We start from the raw sequence: 7,188 nt of genomic DNA, 5'->3' as shown, positions 1-7,188 counted from the left end.
GAGCAAAATACTTAATCGCTCCGTCTATAGCGCATTGTGATTGGATGTTTACGCTGTCAATACAGGAGACAAACCAATGGGCCACTGGCTGCTCGCTGTCCCTGCGTGATGGTTTTCGGCAAAAAAAAACATTCTGTCGGCCCCTTAAGTGCGTCGGCCCACCAGGAAAATGCCCAGTATGCCCGATTACCAATCCAGCCCTGATTTAATCGGATGAGTTATAAAAAAATTCACCCCCTCACAGTTGTCATGAAGGGCAAAATTAGCCATATAGAACAAAATCTTTTTTTGAACCAGACTGTAAACATGTTTTTTTCTGTCCAAACCAAGCGGCAACCTCGCGCTCTCTCTCATGAAGCCAACACGGAAGTGACTTAAACTGTAATTCGTGTAATTCGCTAGAGGCTGGCTGCAAAAGGGAGTCAATCACATAGACTCCCCATGTTAAAATGCCCAACTTTACAGCAGAAAAAAACATGTTTACAGCCTGGTTCAAAAAATGATTTTGGTCTAAATAGCTAATTTTGCCCTTCATGACAACTGTGAGGGGGGTGAATTTTTTTTTTTATAAGTCATCGGTTTAAATTATATTAAGGCTTAATTTAAAGTTCTGCATAATTAAGGGCGTGGCCACTTGAGTGACAGGTGGATTGCCGCTGCTGTCACCACCGTCGCGTTAGTTGGGTGTGGTTTCAGCAACCAGCTCCCGCCTTTTTGCCCATTTTCGATTATCCGAGAGTGATGCGCGGTGACGTGCTGCCAAGATGGCGACGGCTGGCTCCGCCCACTTTGAGCTTCAAAAACACTCTTCAGGAACCTACGGGTGACGTCATGGACACTACGTCCATGTTTTTATACAGTCTATAGTTTGGACGGACCGCCGCGATCTATGTCACGCAGTTCGTCACCATCCACATTGAATGTGTGTCGAACGTAAACAAACGACCGAAAGCGTCGCAAATACGGCTTTTCTTTTCACTATCGACAAAAACATCAACCAGAATACAAAATTGATTATTATATAGCATTTTGGCGTCATATTTGTTTTTGAGACTAGCGTTGTTGTGATGTTATGGCAGCTGCTTGAAAATGTATTCCTTACAACTAAGTTAAGTTACTTGTACCTATTTTATAATTACAAGTGAGCAATTTAACAGTGACTTTATTTTAACTTTCACAATAACTGCTAATTAAATATGATTTTTTTACTGTTCACTAGCTACTATCAACTTTTTCCACAATATGAATAATTTGCCATTGAGCTCTACTTACAGAATGGAATGGCTGCTTTATAATACAATTAAAATTGAAAAGTCACTCTCAGTCACCAGGAATATTGGATCCAGCCATGCTAAAACTTCTCTATCCTCCACAATGTTGGTCTTGATATCCAAACCGTCAACAGAAAGTGAATTATTCTAAATGTTCTTCCATTTTTGGCTATCGTCAAAAAAAAAACGAACAGAGTTTATTGAATTATCTAATTTGCGTCTTTGTATGTGCTTCGTCTGACCAGCACAAACATTACCAAACCGATTCACAACCTCCAGTGAAACCTTGACATGGAAACATTCCTTCTTTTCTGTAACTTGTGAAGACAACAATCAGAAGATTAAACCACAAGAGCAAGCATTGCAGGAGTGTGGATAATAATGAATAATATTATAAAAATGAATATGAATGAACAAATGATAAATGAATATAGAATATGGAAGACAATAAAAGCAACATAAATGTATGTTTGCTCTCTGTACAATACACACACACGTTGCCCTTTATAATGCAAATCTTTCACACTAGAGTCTTGACTAGTGTCTGTTTGCTAGTACTAGGAAAACTGGAATGGACATGAGTAACTTTTTGAATAGTTAAAACGATATAAACAGTTTTAAAGAAGTATAGGTAACAAAACTATATACTAGTAAGTTGTAAGGAATGAATATTAATATATTTTGCCATATGTATTTTGGCTTTAATGCAGATAAAGTTAAGTCAATTATTATCATTATTTTAAACTTACAGTCATGTAAAGGTCGTATTTCACCGCAAAATCAAAAAGGAATAAGAAATTATGAATAGAGTTTTGCACTTCAGGAAGGCCTTAATGCTTACTTTTCTTTAGTCAAACTATAATTGACATAAAAACTATATATATATATATATATATATATATATATATATATATATATATATATATACACACACACACACATATACATATATATATATATATATACATACATACATACATACATACATACATACATTTTTGGTGAAATTACCTGAACCATTATTATTCAGTGAATCTCATGAAAAAGGTAAAGGTCACATTTCACCACAAAATCCAAAAATAAATAAATAAATACTGTGTGTGTGTGTGTGTGTGTGTATATATAGTAGTGCTGTCAAACGATTAATTGCATGCAAAATAATTTTTTTTAACATAATATATGTATGTGTACTGTGTATATTTATTATGTATATATAAATACACACATACAGTATATATTTTGAAAATATGTACATGTATATATTTATATTCATATTTATATTATATATTTAATATATAAACGTAAAATAGTTTTCTTAAATATATACATGCATGGGTGTGTATTTATATTAGTGCTGTCAAACGATTAATCGCATCCAAAATAAAAGTTTTTGTTTACATAATATATGTATGTGTACTGTGTATATTTATTATGTATATATAAATACACACATACAGTATATATTTTGAAAATATGTACATGTCTATATTTATATCCATATAATTTATATTATAAATAAATATATTTAATATATAAACCTAACATATTTTTCTGAAATATATACATGCATGTGTGTGTATTTATATATACATAATAAATATAGACATTACACATACATATATTATGTAAACAAAAACTTTTAATTTGGATGCGATTAATCATTTGAGAGCACTAATATATATACACAATACACACACATATACTATGTAAACAAGAACTATTATTTTGGATTAATCGTCTGACAGCACTTATAGTTATATATATATATATATATATATATATAGTTTGGGTTTAAATATCACCTGAGCATTTATTATTAGTATTATTATTATTATGCTCCCTGCAGGTCAGGTTATGCTTTATTTGTGTGTTGGGTTTCTCTCTGTAACGAGACAGTTCTTCTCATTGAGGCCTGGAATAAATCCGCTGAGAGTTTGTGGCTTCCGCTCTCACTGGGTCAGACAAACGGTGCAGGAGTCAACATGAGGCCAGCAGCTTCCGTTTAAAATATAGGCTATTTACACACACCACGTGTGCTCATGAAACACAGCAGTCTGAGACTGACAGGACAGCTGTGCATTATAACAGGTGGCTAACATGACGGTTCAGCTGATGATGTTTTTTCAAAAATAATGAGGACTATGAAAATCAGACAAAGTAGGCCTGCTTTATTTTAAGTTTTATCTTCACTTGAAAAGCACAGAGGAATTGTAAACCGATTAGTTCTGGCCCGTGCAGCAGTGTTCTGTGATAATGTTGCAATTATGCGACCAGCAAGTTTAAACATGTTAATGACGGATCAGCTCAGCCTTATAACAAACTGTTCCAGTTCATTGTTCCGCTTCCAGTATTAACTCCACAACAATCCAGCAGTTACTCAACTTGGTGACAAAACCAGTTACCGATGGCATGAAAACCAGCATCCTGTTTTTATATCCAATATTAATGGCTTTATTGGTGTATAGTGTTATAAACAGCTTTCAGTGTCTTGTTAGAGAGAAAGAGTGCTCATGTGATACGTGACGTTCCCTTTTGTAAGTTGTGTACTGATGTACAGAGAGTCTCTGTAGGATTGCAATCAGGTCTTGTACAAAACAGAGTAGGAGGTTTGACCCAGATCCCTCCCTGCAGTATTTTTAGTGCAGGAGACTGAAAGGGCAGCGTTACAGGAAAAGGCTGAAAAGGAAGGCATATGCAGAAAAGAAAAAAAGAACAAGAAAATAACAGGGATGTAGACATAAATATAGACTTTTACAACCCTGTGAAATCAAAACGGGAGTTTTGTGGCTTTTGATCCATGTCTGTTTGGTGTTTAGGTTATTAAAATGATTAAAAACGTGCGTTTATAGTTTTCAGGAGCAAAAATACTGATGACATCATGTTGCACTAATGGGTGTGTCCAATTTTTTCGTCCAATCAAATGCTCTCTAGATGCTCCGTACATTCTAAAGTGATATTTGCAGGGGGAAAAAACCCCTGAGACTTTCATACATGCATGACAAACTTGTACATGTGCAAAAAAAAACACTAATAGATATACTGCCAGTGAAAAGTTTAGGATATTTTGGATTTTTTAAATGTTTTTGAATTATTTTCCTGCTTGACCAAGGCTGCATTTATTTGCTCAAAAATACAGTAAAAACAGTAATACTGTGAAATATTATAAACATTTAAAATGACAGTCTTCTATTTGAATTAGTGCTGTCGAACGATTAATCGCGATAGTTTATGTATTAAATATATTTATATATGATATAATTTTATAAATATATTCATGATTGAATACATGTCAATATTTTCTAAATATATGATGTATGTGTGTGTCTTTATATATACATAATAAATATACACAGTACACACACATATATTATGTAAACAAAAACATTTAGTTTTACGGAGTGTGCGACGGTTTCTATGGCAATGCCGTTGCGTTGTTATGCCAACACTAAAAACAACAATAACAGCAATACAGTTAGCAATACAGATGTTGTCTTACGACATGACAACATGTTGCCGTCGCGCTGTATTATTATTATTTTGGATTTTGTCTTACGAGGCAGCGGCAGAAACGCAGGAAGTTGGAATGAGCGTCTTTATTCCGTGCTGCCATCTCTACTGGTTTCAAAACTCAAAGAGGTGCGTATACTAGCAGTATATTGTCTTTTTCCGCTTGACAACACCAGCTTGTTTCTGCAAAGACGTTCATTATGTTTTCGACAAAAACGTCTGACGTTTGTTACATTTTAAGTGGTGTGAAAACGTGAAAAAGCTAGGCTAAATCCGATCTGAGCGGTCAGACTGAAACGGATTTCCAGGAATGCGATTTGAATAGGATTTGAAACCACATACGAATGTAGCTCGAAACGGATTTGCAAAAATCGGATTTCATATAGCTCGTTGCTGTTCAGACTTTCTAAATATGATCGGATTTCAATCGGATTTGCACAAAAATCGGATTTGGGCCGACAGTCTGAACGAGGCTTAAGAGACAATAAAAAGCATTAAAACAAAAAAGAGGAAATATTAATTATTCCAAATTTTTGCATAGACCGTGAATATAAAAGCCTGTTTTCCTGTGCACTTTGGAAAAATTTTTTGTTTGCATGTGAAAGTCTCTGGGTTTTCTTGCAAATCTGTGGATGAACAACTCCTCGTTCTAATCCTAGCTGTTTCTGACTAGCAATTGCAAGTAGAAAATCGTGATTTATTGGTGGTGATATAAACTAAAGCCTGTTTGCTTTTTAAAAACGATGTAAAAATACATATATTACAAAAAGGGATGAGCTCTTCAATTTCAATAGGAAGTGTGTCTTTTTTTGTTTGCATGTGAAAGTCTCTGGGTTTTCTTGCAAATCTGTGGATGAACAACTCCTCATTCTAATCCTAGCTGTTTCTGACTAGCAATTGCAAGTAGAAAATCGTGATTTATTGGTGGTGATATAAACTAAAGCCTGTTTGCTTTTTAAAAAACGATGTAAAAATACATATATTACAAAAAGGGATGAGCTCTTCAATTTCAATAGGAAGTGTGTCAACACAGAAAATGAAACCGGTTTAATGAGTTCTTTTTTAGATTGATGGTTCTGTGCAAAGCCATTCCTAATTGGACTGGAGAATGGAGATGTTTCGATGTACAGTAATTGGGCTTTTCTTAAACTCACTGAAATAAATAAGCCTCATATTTGTTTGTTTCAATCCAGATCTAGTTCAGGTTCATGAAAATCCTTGAGGTTACAGAACTTCAGCTTAACTCAATTACCAGACACTTTCTAAATGTCCTGTCTGCAGCCCAAATGCCACTCTTGCTTTCAAAGCCTATTCAGTTGTTAAGTGCATACCATTTCTAGGAAGCAGACGTTCAGATGTCCTGATTAATAACTGATTTTTTGCTTTGGCATTTATTATATTATAATTTGAGACGGGTAGTAAGACTTCAGGCTTGGACTTCTGCTGCTTTCTGCAGTATTAAAGCTGCTAGCATCAGACAGGTAACATCAATAGTAACTGCATCCTTGAGTCATATCAAGATAATGTATCTTTTATTTGCATCACTATTATTATTCTTGCACATACTTACGTTTAAGGATTTGAACAAACTTCTAAGTCATAAACTTGGAAAATGGGCACATTTGTGACACGTTTGAAACTGTTAGTGCTATGAATGATTCATCAAATCAGATGTCTTGTTGAGTAGAGATGTGATATTACTCTTCTAAGTGATCAAATTTACACATTTTAAACATAAAACTGTTAAAAAACTACATTAACAATCAAAAGTTTGAGGTTAAAATGATTTTTAAGGTTTTTAAAAAATATTTTGTGCTCATGAAGGCTACATTTATTTGATCAAAAAACACAGTAAAAAAAATCCAGAAATATTATTACCATTTAAAGGGGTGGTTGATTGCGATTTCACTTTTTAACGTTAGTTAGTGTGTAATGTTGCTGTTTGAGCATAAACAATATCTGCAAAGTTACGAAGCTGAAAGTTCAATGCAAACGGAGATATCGTCTTTTAAAATTCTGGCAGTTTAATGCCTACAAAAACGGCTGGTAGAGACTACAACAAGTTACTTCCAGGGTTCGTTATGTCACAAACCCAGATAAACCCCGCCCTCGGGAAAAGGCAACAAAGGGGGCGAGGCCATGCTGCGCTGCTTTAGAGAAGAGGAAGAGAAAACTAGAGGTGCACATAAAGATCTGTTTATATATGAATCGCGATTCTGTCTTCTAACGATTCTAATGGATTCACAAGTTTCAAAATCAATGTTCTAAAGCAGCGGTTCTTAACACTGTTCCTCGCGTTCCCCTGCTCTACACATGCTCTGCATCTCTCTCTCTCTCTTTTCTCTCTCTCTCTCTCTCTCTCTCTCTTAAAGCTTTAATCAGGATAAAACTGTATATTAAAATCTAACAT

Source organism: Sinocyclocheilus grahami, unplaced genomic scaffold (assembly GCF_001515645.1).
Source record: "Sinocyclocheilus grahami isolate Dianchi unplaced genomic scaffold, SAMN03320097.WGS_v1.1 scaffold19.1, whole genome shotgun sequence".
NCBI classification, from domain to species: Eukaryota; Metazoa; Chordata; class Actinopteri; order Cypriniformes; family Cyprinidae; genus Sinocyclocheilus; species Sinocyclocheilus grahami.
Note: the sequence above shows the minus strand (reverse complement) of the source record.